Here is a 16,026-nt window from a genome sequence, read left to right as displayed (position 1 = left end):
TTCTTACATGCACCTAACTTTTATTTTTATTCTCTGGGTTAACTACTCTGTGCACTCTCCCTTGACCTTAGTTGAGAAGATGAGGTGAGATCAATTTAAGGAAAATCACAGTAAACTTAATTTTTAAAAAAAAAAAAAATTAAAGGTTGAAGAAATTAACAACTTGGAGACATTTCTCACTGTTTGAGCTTTTCTCATGGGAAAATATGATATTATTCTTAGCCAGTAACTTAAAACTAGAGGAACAGGGAGGCAAAATATTGTACCCTGGCACTCCAGAAAGGCAGGCTTTCTTGTTATTCTTCCCCTTGTCCTGTCAATCAGTTGTTAAAAGAGTCTCATTCATGGCTCTGAGTAGAGTTTGAATGAGCCATTCCCAGGGCCACTGACATACAAATTGAGTTGTGGAAAAAATTAACCCAGCTCATGTCTACAATCATTTTGTACTCCATCAAAATCTTAGACCATAGCGGCAGATATAATTAAATCAGTCCAAAAGTAATTTTGGGAGACAGGCAACAGAAGGGAGTGACTAGAAGTCCTTTTACCATGATCTCTGACTATTCATGCCAAAAGGTGGGGGCAGGTAATGTTTGCTAAGAAAAAAAATCTCTGGATATGGATCACAGACCTCAGATGACCGATCATATTCTTCTGAAGCATGGAACATTAGAAGTACAGTGGGATCCCTTGCTTATGTCTTGTAGAGTTTTCAATCTGTGTGTTTGGAGGCTCTCAGTATTGTTAAATACCAGGAGTTTTAAGAGGTATCCTGTGAAGTAAAAATGGTACTAATCTTGGAATTGATCACTCAGAGAATCTGATGATCGAATCTTCTTTCAAAAGTATTACCAACCCAAGTCAATAAGTTGATTCTGCTACTTTTTTTTTTTTTTTTTTAGATTTGGCAGCTAAAATTCTCCAATATATAATAAAAATGAAAGGGAGCATAAAATTATATCCATGCTACTGCTATCTCAACTGAAACTGACCCAGATTTTCAAGTCCTGATCAAAGTTATTAATAACAAAAACCTGCAAGGAAACATCTGAGAATCAACATTTATTGAAGTACCTCCATGTAGTAAATGAATACAGTAAGAAAAAATATTCTACTAAGCTGAATGCATTTGGATAGTCTAGGAATGGAGTCAGCAGACTATCTCAAAGCGTTTCCCAGGTCTGAAATTCTTTGTTAGGATTGTTCTTTAGTGAAAACTTTTGGCCTCCTAGGGAAAAGGACCTACTGATTTTTTGACAGACATAAATAAGAACCAAGGAACTGCAGTTCAAGGGCATGAAAGGACATGAAAACATTTTCCCAATTTAAGGATATTGTGCTTAGGGTGGAGTTCTCCAAAACTCTTGTATCTAAATGCATGAATTTTACGTGTGCAATGTAAAAATCACCAGTGTGCATCTCACAAGAGCTAGTTTTAAGAAAAAAGTGTTACGAAGGTTGCCGGTGAGAATCCATGGAGAGACTCTCCCCAGTGTGCCCGGACCCACCACTTCGCTCCTCTCCGGCAGCAGCCTCCTGGGACAGTTGTCCGTGTGCCGCGTGCCTGCACGCATGCGCACACCCACCGTGGGCAGGCTGAGGGCCGTTATTCCACAGCGGCTCCGAGCGTCTGTTCAGGTAGTCCCCTCAAGAAGACAGGAGCTCTCCCTGCAACAGGGAGGGCGGAGCCCCAACAGCTAACCTGGCTTGGGCGGGGGCGGGCCCTCATGGCAGCCTCTAGAACCACTTACAGGAACTTTGAGGTATTTGAGGTAAGGGAGACACAGATTCTTCAATGCTCAGGTGTTCCCTTTCACCCTGGGGTTTCTCGTGCCCTTGTCAGTGTAGGGAGACTCCCCTATAGCGCTCAGCTCCCTTGCAATGTTTACACCAGGGTTATTGGCACCAGTGGGGAGCAGGCTGCAAGAATGGTTCCCTGACTGCAGGGCCTGCAGTGGAGGATAAATCGTGAGAGCAGTTTAACAGGTGCCATTCTAGCCCGTGACTTCTGAGGAGTACAAGAGCTAGAGGGAGTTTCTTCCACTTGAAAGCCGTCATCCGGTTGGCAAGAAGTAGCGTATGTCATTGGAAAATGAGTTGAAAGTGAGTGAAGATCTAACATAGATGCTCATAATTTCACGAGTTTCTTCCTTTTGAATACGAAAAGAAGGAACGTGAAAAAGAGGGAGCACAAGTCATTGGAAAATCAGTGGGAAGTGAGTGAAGATCTAACGTACATTCTCATAGTTTCACAGGTGACTTCCTTTTTAACGTGAAAACACCAGTCAACACATATGTTCAAACTGTGCTCTTGTCCCCGATGAGAGAGACTTTGCCAAATGTAGTAACAGACATCGATTTGTAGTCTGATGTCAAATCATGATTGACTGGCAAGCTTTGATGGGATTTGTACATATTTCATTGGTTGGTATGAGAGATAGTCCAGTGTGTGCGTTGGTTTTGTCTGTGGCTATTTGTGTTTAAAGGGAGTTCATGCCTCTATTCTTGTGAGAGTGTGTGAGGGTGAGTGTTGTATTGGGAGGGTGTTGAGATTGTAGCACAGGCATCAAGGAGTTGTTGATTAGGTGTTCGTAATTTGGTGTTTGAGAACTATTTTTACATGTGCTTTTTTCACTCATGAATTTTGGGATTTGTATGTGTTTAAGGGTAGATTTTTCATATGTGTAAGGGCAATGTTAGGAAAAGTACTGGTGTGTATTACTTTGGGTGTACAGCCTATTTTGTGTATTTGAGGAATGTCGGATGATCATTTGTGTACTGAGGGTATCTTTTGTGTCTAGTGCTTGTTGTATGGTTCTGTGGTTTGTGTGTGTGTGGATTTTCAGGAGCTGTCTATGTATATTTTACTATGTAGGGGGGAAGTCTGTGGCTATTTTATAGGGCTAGTAGATGTTGTTTATTGTGGTGTTTATATGATTCTATATTCTGCAAGATGGAAGAATTAATTCTATGTGAGAATTTGGGAATGTGGGGTACGCAATGCAGGTAGTGTGGGTAGTGTGTTTGAAACGGAGTATATATAATTATATGTTTGCATATTTGTGGTGTAGTGGGTAATTGTGGTTATATTTGGGGCTTCATGGAGAGTTGTGTGTATAATGAATTTATGTGTGTATTCAAGAAGCATGGCCATTTGGAGAAATATTTGCTAGTGCTTTGGATTTCTGTTTTTCAGTAGGGGCCTCCTAGTCTTATATAGTTTGAGAAGTATGTGTGTATCTGATGAGAAGGTGAGGTTCCAGGCTTATACAGAGGATTTACTAATTTTCATTTAAATGTATTAGAAATATGTTATATGGTTATTTGTTAGTATATGCAGATATATGAGCCAGCTCCTACTAGCCAGAGATCATTTGGTATATAGAAGTTATTTCATAAGTGGTTTCCTAGAGATATTTCTATGTGTCTTTCTTCTGTATACTGATTTGTATGTGTCCATTATCAGATGCATGACTTATGAAAGTATTCATAATGTATGGAGTGTTACGAGTATTCAAGTGTATTTCTTTGGAGACTGCTAGGGTGTTTATACATGTGTGTTGTAGTAGGTAATATATTTGTATATTCATGATGACGATAGATATACATATATAGTGTCTTTCTCTTTTTATGTTGGGAAAGAGGTGAGAAGTTTGTGTTCTGGAGAGATAGCATAGTGTATCTTCAGCATTCTTGCCTAGAGAATCCCTATGGACAGAGCAGCCTGCCAGGCTATAGTCCATGAGGTCACAAAGAGTCTGATGCGACTGAGCAACTAAGCGCAGCATAGCATAGCATTTTATTCTTTATATTCAGAACGGTGTTTCTTTGTTAATATCTTTTTTGGGTGGTTCATTGCTTTTATATAATGACTTCTATATGCTGATTTTCCTGCAACTTTGCTCAATTCATTTATGAGTTCTAATGGTTTCTGTTGCTGCTGTCACTGTTGTTTTTGAAACTTAAGGATTTTCTACATATATGATCATGCCATCTGCAAATGAAGGTAATTTTACTTCTTCCTTTCTGATTTTAATGTATTTTATTTCTTCATCTTGCCTAAGTCCTCTGGCTAGGACTTTCAGTGCTATGTTGAATAAAAGTGGTGGGTGTGGGTATTTTTGCCTTCTTCCTGATATTAGAGCCAAAACTTTCATTTTTTCACTGTTGAATAGTATGTTTGCTGTGATCTTTTCATATGTGCCATTATTGTGTTGAGGTACAATCCTTCTCTACCCAATTAACCTGAGAGCTTTTATCATGAAAGAATGTTGAATATTGTTGGATCCTTTTCTGCATCTATTGACATGATCATATGAGTTTTTCCCCTTCATTTTGTTAATGTAGTGTATTATCTTGATTGATTTGTGTATTTTGAACCATCCTTGCATCCCATGAATAAATTACACTTAATCATGGGGTATGACCCTTCTAATTTATTCTTGAATTAGCTTTGCTAATATTTTTTGAGGATTTTTGAATCTGTGCTCATTCCAGATATTGACCTATAATCTTCTTGTAACGTCTTTGTGTGCCTTTGGTATCAAGGTAATGCTGGCCTTGTGAACTTAATTTGAGAGTGTTTCCTCCCCTCCAGTTTTTTTGGATGAGTTTGAAAAGGATTGGTATTAATTCTTTAAATACTCGGTAAGATTCACCAGTGAAGCCATATGGTCCTGGATTTTCTATATTTTTATATTATTGATTCAATCTCCTTATTTGTTATTGGTCTGTTCAAACTTTCTATTTTGTCTCGGTTCAGTGTTGATAGGTTGTATGTTGCTAGGAGTTTATCTGTTTCTTCTAGGTTATGTAATTTGTTGCCATAATTGTTTATAATAGACTCTAAAGATTCTTTTCTTTCTGAGGCATCATTTGTATTGCCTCCTCTTTCATTTCTGATTTCATTGATTTGTCTTCATTCTTTTATTTTAGTTAATCTGACTAACAGTCGGTCAAATTTATGATTAAAAAAAAACACTTTTTAAAAATTTCTATTATTTTTCTATTCTCTAATTCCTTCTGCTATATGGGAGATCAGTGTTTTCATTTTCTATAGTTCCTTGAAGCATAAAATTAAATTGTTTGTTTGAAGCTTTTCTTTCCTTTAAATGTATGCATTTATCACTATGAACATCTCCTGTAGTCCTGCTTTTGCTTCATCCCATAAATCTTAGTGTGTTGTGTTCCATTTTACTTTGTCTCAATATACTTTTTCATTTTCCCTTTGCTTTTGTATTTGACTCAATGTTTTTTTTTTAAAGTGTTATACAGTATTATAAATATAATTGAAATTTGTGTATTTCATATATGAGGGTTAAGAAAATAAATCCTAAGAGTTCTCATCAAACAGAAACACTTTTTTCTTTTCTTTTTATTTTTTTAAATTTTTATCTGTATGAGATGATGTTCACTAACTTTCTTCTGGTAATCATTTCATGATGTATGTAAGCCAAATAATCATGCTATATATCTTAAAATTATGCAGTGGTCAATGTCAAATATGCCTCAATAAAACCAGAAGCAGGGGTGAGGGAGAATGTACTGTTTACTTTCCACATATTTGTCAATTTTCCTGTTTTCTTACTCTTATAGGATTTCTTGTTTCATCCTATTGTGGTCAGAAAAGATAACCTGAAATTATTTCAGTCTTTTAAAATTTTTGCTATATGATCAGAAGTAGTATTCCTGGATCACATGGTATTCTAATTTTATTTTTTTGAAGAATCGCCATACTATTTTAAATATTGGTTGTACCAGTTTACCTTCCAAACAGTAGTGCACACAGTTTGTTAAGTGATATCAGATCCACCATGAAGAAACTATCAAAGGGTATATACACTCTGATCCTAAAGAACACCTGTGAGGTCTATGTGGGGGTCTCTGTTTGATGATCTGAAAGGACTCTGGGTGAGATTACTCCGTGTGGCTTTGTGAGGGGGTCCTGTGAGTCATTAGTGTGGGTAAATGTGTCTCTGTCAGAGGGCTTTGTGTGCGGTCAGTGTGGATTTGTGCGAGATTCCTGAGTAAGGTTAGTGGAGGCCCTGTGTGGGGTTAGTGTGGGTCTGTCTGAGGTCTCTGTGTGGGGTCAGTGTGGGTCTGTGCGAGGGTTCCTGTGCAGGGTCGCTGTGAGTCTGTGGGAGATCCCCATGCAGAATTAGTGTGGGTCAGTGGGAGGTCCCTGTTGGGGTGAGTGTGGGTCTCTGGAAGGGCCCTGTGCAAGGTCAGTGTGGGTGTGTGGGAGGTTTCTGTTTGGGGACACTGTGGGTCTCTCAGGGGTCCCTCTCTCTGGGGTCAGTGTGGATCTGTCTAGATCTCTGTGTGGGGTTATTGGGGGACCTGTGCTGGATCAGTGTGGGTATATGAGAGATCCCTATCTGGGGTCAGTGTGGGTCTGACCCACTCTTTGAGGGGGACCCTCCATTGCTGTCCTTTCTGCACTTCACGGTAGAAGGGCAAGGGACTCTCCACGTCTGGTTTCTTGCTGTTCTGTCCGTGGCTCTTCTGTGTCATTTCTCCGGACAGGCACCTTAGTTCCAGCTCCCCCAACTCAGCACTCACTTCTTGGTGCCTCTGAGAGGACCTGGCAGCAGGCAGGCTCAGGATCCATGCTCTGTGCTCGCCTCTCCTGAACTCTGGAGGTCACTCGATGACCTAGGCCGCCACTCCTCCCCTCAGACCCTGGCTGAGCCCCCACCACTATGCCCACCATGGGGGATGCGGTGCACAGGCAGGACTAGTCTCCGGGAGAAAGCACAGCACAAGCAGGCCTGTGTCCTCTGCGCCCACAATCCTGGGCCTGGTCCCACATGTGGGGGCCCTGACAGGCATGGAGGCAGGGTCATTCCTGCTGGCTCCTATATCACGGACCCCTCCAGGAGCAGGTCTCTCCACCACGGGAGTGGCTGTGACATAGAGCCCCAAATTGTTTTAGGGGATTGCTCTTGTCTCCCTACTTTCCTGTGTGGATGGGCCCCGGGGAGGAAAGCTGATGGCACCCTTTTCCTCCACAGGTGACTTCCCACCAGCTCGGTGACACATCCTGTCTGCTGGTCTCTTCCCTCTCCGGGCTCTGGGATGAGTGAGGCTGAAAGCAGGTGAGACTTGCTATGACCCCTGCACAGTCCCTGGGCCTGTTGAGTCCTACCTGTCCTCTGGGAGCCTCCTTGGGCCACATGTATATGTAGAGATCACAGACCACGAGTCTGTCACGAGCTCCCCAGCCTATGAAATCAGATTATTTACATTGTGGAGAACTGAAGCTTCCCTTCTCGGAGGCTCCATTGGCTCTGGCAGCCTGGCCATCTGTGGAGAAGTTTTAGATGTTCTCCCTCTGTCTGAGCTCTTGGAGCTGGAGTAGAGGGGAGACTCTGGGGTGGAGCCACCAGGAGCCAGCAGGCCCCTAACCTCTTTTCTCTGTGCCTGTAGATGGTGGTGGGATGCCAGGGGCTCCTTGGTCTCTGTGCCATCAATGGGCACTCTTACCCCTGCCTCCTTCCCCGAATCCCACCCTAGGGGCACAGTGTCCCTCAGAACATGAGGTGACTGCACATACAGCCATGCCCCTTGCTCGTTCACCCAGGGCAGGTGGGTGCTCTGAGCAGGCTGTCCTCTCCTCTGGGGCAGGGGTGGACTATACCTCGGGGGCCTCCATGCTCCCTACCACACATCCTCAGAGCTGGGAGTGTGTGGTCCTCATCCTCAACTCTGCTCCAGAGCATGAGAAAGACAGAGGTAGGGTGACTGGCCTGGCACATCTCATTCCAGCTCCTTCCGGGAGAGGAGGGGCTTTCAGGGCAAATTCATCTAGCCTACCAGGACATGAGGACATCTTTCTCCCACCTCTCACTCAGGACCAGCACTGCCCCCAAACGCCCCTTCTTATTCTGACCTGTGAGATTGTCTCTGACACTTTCTGAGCCTGAGGGGAATTTCAGTCTGAAGAGCCCCTCCCCCTACAGCCCCACAATTTCCAGGTAGAGAGAGAGGAGAAGACAGCCAGATCCTGAAAAGGGGGAGGCCTTTAGGTTTAGTTCACCTTGATGTGTTCTGGATGCTATTGGCGTTTCTGTAATGCTGAGATCATGGAAACTGAAGGTGCGGTGAAGGAACTGGGTGAAGGCGAGTATCCACACTGGTGTGTACCTCCCTCCATGGCCCCATCCCACCTGAAGCCAAAGCAGGCACCTGTGGAAAGAGTGGACCATTATCCATTGCCTTTCTCCCAGCAGGGCACAGACAGAGGCCACCAGATCTCAGAAGAAAAACATTTATTTCAGGGAGCAAAAATATTTGTGGTAACACGAAGCTATCAGCAGGCAGAGGATGTGCCAATACGTGAAAAAAAAAAATTGTCCCTGCAAGATAAGCATTTCTTCCTTGGAATAGAGTTTTCCTATCAGGAATGCTGTGAAAAGCATGTTCTGATTGCAAAAGGGGCATATATCTGAAGGAGACAGTGCCTCAGACAGTGGAGGGGATGGCCTGCGATACTTGCACTCTTGAGCCATGTTGCCAGGCTCTGCCTGGAAGGGGACCTGGCTCCCCGGGTGAGAAGGCCCACTTGCTGTCCCTGGGACTGGTCCACTTACTCTCTTTTGGAGAACTGTAGCCCATGTGGTAACTTGGGAATCAAGGGCTATATCACTTCTGACTCTTGTTTGCTCTTGGTCGGAGAAAAAACTTTGGTGGCAGTAATGTGGACCTAATGCGTCCCGGAATTCTACTTTGTACTAATTTAACTCCAAGGCATGAGGTCTATGGTGAAGCACCATCTTCTCGTTTAAGATCTTGTCCTACAGCTGAGAGTCTGGCCTGCTGTCCGTGGTCGATTTGGTTTTGACTAACTCTTGGCTCTGGGCTGTGGCTGTTTCAGGTTTGCCTTTTTGCAGGGGCCCTTCTGATTCTTTGCATTTACTGGGGGAAATCCCCTGCAGGAGGCGATTAATCCTTTTTTTGAAGCAGCCTTCTGAAGGAACCTATCTGTTCTTCAGGATTAACTGTTAAAACTTGCTTCTTAGGGACTCAGCTCATTCCTTTTTCTGGTCAGAGTGACTAATCCCTTGGGCCTGGTAGCCATTCGTTCTGCCAGTCGTTTTTCATGCTGTCCTACTTTGGGACTCCTATATGTTTCTCTCCCTTCAGTGGGGACACACTTCTTCCTCTGGCTCTTAAATTTGGGCTCCCACCTCAGGGCCACCTGCTGCCCCTGGCTGCTCCTTCCACTTGATGTAACATCATAGAGTGTCTGGGAATTGGACATGGATGTATCTCCTCTGGACAGGGTTTGGGAACAAGACAGAAATTCCTGAGAAGCCAAGATGTTTGCAGCAAGGAACATATCTGAGTGAGAGTCTTTGAGAAGTGTATCCGTGGCACAGTTTTGAAGGAGCAGCCAGGTGGCCCAGCCTCAATTCTGATTCTGCTGGTATGTGAACCCTTGGAACTCAAGCTTTTGAAACTCTGCCTCAAAATTTAGATCTTCCAGATTTGAGGCAAGAGACTTTGTATTCAATGAAGGTCTTCAATCGGACTTTGGAGATCGTGGACTCTTCAAATTCATATTAATGAGTAAGGAATTGACCCACACACTAGGTTCCAAAGTAACTTCTCCAGCAGGGTCTCCTTCCACAGGCTCTTGTTCCTGTTCCCTGGAAGATAAGTCTTACTACAGTCATGATAGAGTAAGATTCTGGGGAGGCTCATCCCCCAGCTTCCTCCTGTGACTCACTGCTGGCCATTGCTGAACTAGATCTGGGCTCCAAGCTGCCTTTGTTGGCTGCCATGACAGATGCACTATTCCAGTTTCTGGTCACTAAACTGTATGTGGTTTCGTGAGAAGGTGGCTTGCTTTCTGTCCAGTCAGAGGGACCTCTGAGGGCTTATGGATGTCACCAGGTGTGGGTCCTCCCAGAGCCCCCTGGGCTTCCTCACTCACCTGTGAGGGAGTGGGGTGGGGCCTCCCCAGCGAGGGATTTGCCCCTGTTGCTACTACTTTCTCTCTTGCCTGGGGCTGAGGAGGTTTTCCCAAGCCCTTGGTTAATAGGCCTATTGAGGGGTCCCCAGATCCAGAGGTGGCCTTCAAGGTAGACCCTCGAGCCTTTTTCAACTTCAAGTTATGTATGAACCTGAGGACCTTGAAGAGTAGGTCCCACCTGTGCCTCAGCCTCAACTTTACTATATGTGTTTCCAGCTCCTGCTGAACATCAGAACTGAGGACAAAAGACTCAAGGGAGGTGTCCATGGAGGCTCTCCCATGCTGAGAGGAGTGTGGATTTTCTGTCTCCATGGGAGCATGCGTCTCTCCAAGAATGTCTAAAACAAGATTGTCAGCAAATCTCAAACTATAGACTTTCACAGGGATCTCTCTCATGGATCTGCTGTGCCTTCCTCCCTATAAGGACTCCCGAGACTTCTGGATGCTTCCTGCTGAGGCCCAGCTCTCTTTTTGACTCAGGTTTCACTGGGATCATTCACTGGAGGGTTGGCTGAGCTCAGGTACAGATCTTTTAGGATCCTCCCCACACTCTGCCCTACATCATATTGCATGTCTGTCCCTGGTGGGATTCGTGCTGGGCACTTGGACCTCATCTTCCCTGTGTCCCAGCTGGTTTTGCCTCGATCTGCAGAGGTCTTTGAGGGCCCCTCCCAGCCCTGTGCCTGACAAGGCCTTGGGAATTTATCCTAAGGCTGCATCAGTTTCTGAGATGCTTGGATTCCGCAGGGTAGGCCAAACTGTTGCTACATGAACCTTTTGGAAAACTGTGCTCCAGTTTCACCCAAACCTCAGGGCTGGCCACATCTTCAGGACGGATAGAGACAGAGCTGTGGGCTCAGGAAGACCTGTTCTCCTGGGGAAGGTTAGGAGTGACCTGGCTAAAGACTTGCTGAGATTTCTTAACCAAAGAGGATAAAGTTCTTCCTTTTTCTAGCTGCTTTTACCAAAAGTGACATCCCAGGTCCTCAATGGCATTTGAAATGAAAAATTGTGCCATACTTGAGACTGTAGGGCAAGATGTTTCACAGGACAGAATCTGGTGTTGTGAAGATGTTCAGACTCAGAGGGTGATTGATGGACAGTGGTCTTTAACTGTGCCTGAGGTCGTGCTTAACACTGGGGCATGTTTGGGGTCAAGGGTTTGGATCAGGCCATGTGAGCCTGAAGAGGTGGCATTGGAGTCAAACGTTGGGGTTGGATCTGGGTCTCCATGTGAGCCTGAGGTGGTGGTGGTTGACGTGGGGTCATGGTTAGAGTCAGGGGTAGGGGATGGGCTGGGGTCTGGACGAGAGGCTGAGGTGGTTGTGATTCACATTGGGCCATGGTTGTTGTCAAGTATAGAGGTCGTACCTGGGTATTCATGTGAGCCCAAGCTGGTGGTTGAAACTGGGGCGTGGTTGTAGCCAAGGAGAGGGATTGGGTCTGGGATGCCATGGATGCTTCAGGTGGTGACTGACATTGAAACATACTTGCAGTCCAGGTAGGGGTCAGGCCTGCATCTCCATGTGAGCCCAAGGTGCTGGGTGAAATTGGAGCATGGCTGGAGTCCAGATTTCAGGTCAGACCTGGGTCTCCATTTGAGCTTGAGGTAGTGGTTAATACTGCTGCATGTTTGGAATCAAGGGTAGGGATTGAACTGGGTCTCCATTTGAGTCCAAGGTGCTGGTTGAAAGTGGGCTATGGCTGGAGTCCAGGTTTGGGATCAGGCGTGTGTCTCCATGTGAGCCTGAGGTGGTGCTTGAAACTGCTGCATGGTTGGAGTCAAGGTTAGTGGTTGAGCCTGGGTCTCCATGTGAACTTGAGGTGGTGGCTGAAAGTGAGGCATGGTTGGAGCTAAGTGTTGGGGGTGGGCGTGTGTCTCCATGTGACCTAGAGTGACACGTGCACCTGGGGCATGGTAGGAGTCTTATTTTGAGGTTCATCCTGGGCTACAGGTTGAGTCAAGTGCTAGGCCAATGTTGGTTGTGAAGTTAGATGAAACTTGGATTTGGAATTGTTCAGCCTTAGAATGCTCATTGTTAAGACAGGGCATAACTCAAGAGGGGACCCAGGTACTATGGCAGTAGCCACCAGACTCTTACTGTGCAGAATGCGGAGATACCAAAAGACATAACTGCCTGTCTTCTGTAGATGGTCCCCCAAAGTGTCAGGATATTGAGGCTTCTTGGGAACAAGCAGCTATTCTGGTTTGCCTTTGATGCGCTAGAAGTTTTGGTGACCCAAGGTGTCCCGCTTGTTACTGAGTGACTTGATCCTCTTCCCCAATGAAGTTAGGTGGTAATCCACCTCCTCCTTGATTTTATCCTTTCAAATCTTCCCTTCTACCCTCTTGGTGATTACTATCTCCAGATCTTCTGGATCCACATTGACAAGAGAGGCCACCAGCCTCTACCTGCGTATTTGTGGGGTCTTTCCAAAATGAGGCTTCTGGTGGGTGGTTGGGAAGGTGGTCTTGCTTGGATTCTAAATGTGTCAAGGTGGAGAAGCTCCAGGCTTTGGCTGCCTCCTGTCACCATGCCAGGGATGATATAGGATTGCTTGAACGGACAATACCTGAGATGGCTGGTCTTTAAGGGGAGTGTGGAGATGACCTCTGTGGGATGGTGCCCAGTGTCAGTGCCATGGAGTCACCCTGAGTGAGACTCAGCATGGAGCCTGATGGTGCTGATGCAGAGGAGGGTGTTGGAGGTGGAGGGCAGGCTGTCACATGAAGGGGGCAAGTCAGGGAAGGGGAATAGAGCAAGTGGCTAGGGTGTAAAGCTATCCAGTGGAAATAAAGGCTCTGGTGTTGGAGAAGCTCTCAGGGATGAATGTGAGGGAATGGAAACTGAGGTGACCTTGGTCACTGAGCCTGGAGAAATGGTGAAGCACAAGGCAGGGGACACTTGGTCAGAGGAGCTGTGGAAGTGGTGGTAGCTGCCTCTTCCCTGCATGGTTGGTGGGCTCCAGCAGGAACTGGTTGGCAAGCCTCACCAGGTGAATCTTTACCTGAGAGCTGATCAAAGCCTCCCTTCTCAGGCAATCTCCCTAGGTGTCTGCAGGAGACATGAGGACCAAGGTATAGCCAGGAGACCTGGGGCCACGAGGACTGGGCAGTCCAGGCAGCGGTGGGCATCTGCATTCCACAGTCCGCCATGGCCCCAGTGCTGACTTCACAATGCTCCTGCTGTCCCTCACCCCAGGACATTGGCCATACCCTGTCCCCAGGACACCCCCTCTCAGCTCAGCCCCAGGCTGCCAGTATCCTGGGGTCACACCTTATGCTTTAGCAGGAAGAACTACCTAGAGAAGAAGGGGAAGATTCTCTACCTTTCCAGAAGTGAAGTCAGGTCCCGGACCTCTTCCGATACTTCCAGGCAATCTCTTCAAGCTGAAAATCAGCATACTGGGTCATGGTGGTGAACATGGGAGCCTAGGGGTCTTAAAAGGGAGTTGAGTGCACTGTCACCCTAAGGGACACCATTGGGAGATTGGAGACCAAGCACCTGTGTCCAAGGCCACATAATCCCTGACAGTGATGGTGACGCCTGTGAAAGGGTTTATCATTTACAAAGTGTTTCCATATTCATTACCCCCTGATGCCCTCACAGCTTGCCTGTGGGGAGAATGGACAGGCACCACTCTGCAGCTGAATGTGAGCAAAGTAAAACCATGTGTCCTACATGTCCTGGATGGCTCACCTCCCAATGTGGGTGCCATTTGTCCAATGCACCCCACATGCCCTTTGATACAGAGCCTTTTCCGGGCCCCTCACAGCTTCATTCTAGTATCTGGGTTCTGTTCTCCTTCCCAGAAGCCTCCCTGCGAGTTCTGTTTCTCAAGGGAAAAGTCCTGCCACTGGCCTCTCTCAGAGTCCGTGGAGCTGGGTCCTCACGGCCAGAAAAGTGGGGTCTAACCCTGGGGGCACTCATGGCTGGATGTCAGAACTCATCTTTCAAAGCTCTATTTCTCTTGACGCTCTTGCTTCTTCCCCTCTATTCGATGCTGAGAGAGAAAATGAGGACTTAGGATCCAAATCTCAGTCTCTTCTCTCTAAACAAGCATCAGACACCAGCGTCCATACATGATATGACTTTCTACATTTCACTGACAGCTCTGTGATTTTTCTTTCCTTTCACTCATTTTTAAATGGGATGAAATGTTTTGTTTTCCTTCTTTGAAGAACATAAAGAAGGGTTTTCAATGTGAGATTCACTCTGGACTTTCTTCACTGTTCCTCTGCTCAAGAAACACACATGTTCTCAGACTATGGGTGAATCCGAGCTCCATGAGGCAGGTCTCTGCTTCTTGATACCAGCTTCCCCACTTCCCAGCTCCTGCTCTGAGGCTCTCGGGGCTTCAGTACTGCCAGCAGGTCAGTCCTGTCTGAGACACCGTTCACGGCTGCTGAACTAGTGCTCAGGAGTCTGTCCTCTGGCTGAGATTCAACTCAGAATTCAGTCATTGGCCTCTGTTCACTGTGTTTGGGACTTGCTTTGGAGCCACCTACCTACCTGGATACATGGGTTGAGGTCTTTAAATAGAAATCCTAGTGTTCACTCTTTCTCTGCCCAGCCTGTTTGTCCCTAGAGGGATATTCATCTATTCTTTCTTGAGGATAGATGTCCTCTTCTTTTCCATCCCACCCTCGCCCTCTCCCACAGAGCCCAAAAGACTATTCTATACATCTGTGTCTCTTTTGCTGTCTCATATACAGGGTTATCGTTATCATCTTTCTAAATTCCATATATATGCATTAGTATACTGTATTGGTGAAAATCTGGAGTTCTGCCTAACTTTGGTTATTCCCATGTATTTTTACTCTTAGGATATATATTTTTTTAATTTCAGTTAATCTTTACTATATTCAACCACAGGCAATTCAAGATTAGATAAAAATTATTTGAAATTTACAAGGCAATCAAATATAAAGCAAATGAAATAGTTAAACCTTCAGAGTCAAGTTTCATAAGTTGCCAACACCGTTGTTTCTGAAATCAATAAACTGAAGAAAAACTTTCGAAACATTCTGTATACATACCCAGACATCCTTTATTTTTTTATTTTTTGAAATTAATTTAAACTGCTCCATGAAATCATTCCAAGATTTGGTCTGCCCAGGTCATTACAAAGTGACAATGGGACATCATTTACTTCTTTTTTTTTTAATTTATTTTTTTACAATATAGTAACAAATATATTGTTCAAAATACAATATAGTAACAAATATATTGTTCAAAATACAATATAGTAACAAAGCCAAACATCAAGACAAAACTTACTGATGTAGCTTAGGACTTAAGTCTTCAGTCATTGGTGTCACACATCTGAGTTCACATTTCAGCTTTGTCACTTCTCACTGTTTATTTATTTATTTTTGTTTTTTTTTTTTCTTTTTTCAAAAACAATTTTAGGGATCTTTACTTAAAAACAACCTTATCTTAAAATGGAGTAACTTTGGTTTTACGAGCAGCAAGCAAACTACAGAAGCAAAAATGCATTACAGGAGCATTAAGTTCTACATTAGGTCACAGCGTCTAATTTGAAATCACACCCATAATATCATTTTTTAGGATATCTGGGAATAGTTATTGATTATAAAGAGACTGGAACAGTATAAAGATATTAAGCACAGACATGAGGGTCTTTTCACACAGGTGACCGCCGTCGCAGGCTGGGCTCTGTGCACAGGTACTTGGGCCCTCCCGCAGCTGGTATGCTCTTGAGGCTGCACAGTGCCATTCTGTGATGTTGTCATCACCTGTCTTTCTGTTCTCCCGCCTTTGCCCACCCTCGTTTTCCTACCTCTAGCAACCACCAGTCTGTTCTCTGTAAGTTTGGTTCTTTTCTATTCCACAAATAACTGAACTCATAGAACATTTATCTTTTCCTGTTTGACTTATTTTACTTAATGAACTGCTCTCAGGGTCCATCTGTGTTGTTGCAAATGGCAGAATTCCTTCTTTTTTCGTGACTGAAGAACATCCCACTGTATATAAACAACTACGTCATCTTTATCAGTCCATCTATCAATGGACACTTAGATTTTC

General features: G+C 44.9%; 2 pseudogenes; both read right to left on the bottom strand.

Annotated features, from left to right (window-relative positions):
* Positions 1 to 8,082: 8,082 nt before the first annotated feature.
* Positions 8,083 to 11,431, bottom strand: LOC148777261 (spermatogenesis-associated protein 31E1-like; annotated as a pseudogene).
* A 268-nt stretch (positions 11,432 to 11,699) lies between these two features.
* LOC148777260 (spermatogenesis-associated protein 31E1-like) lies at positions 11,700 to 13,137 on the bottom strand (annotated as a pseudogene).
* Between the last annotated feature and the right edge of the window lie 2,889 nt (positions 13,138 to 16,026).

The sequence above is a fragment of the Moschus berezovskii genome, chromosome 7 (assembly GCF_049115385.1).
Source record: "Moschus berezovskii isolate FMDL1 chromosome 7, NW_MosBer_1.0, whole genome shotgun sequence".
Lineage (NCBI taxonomy): Eukaryota > Metazoa > Chordata > Mammalia > Artiodactyla > Moschidae > Moschus > Moschus berezovskii.
Note: the sequence above shows the minus strand (reverse complement) of the source record. Positions and strands in the feature narration are given on the sequence as shown.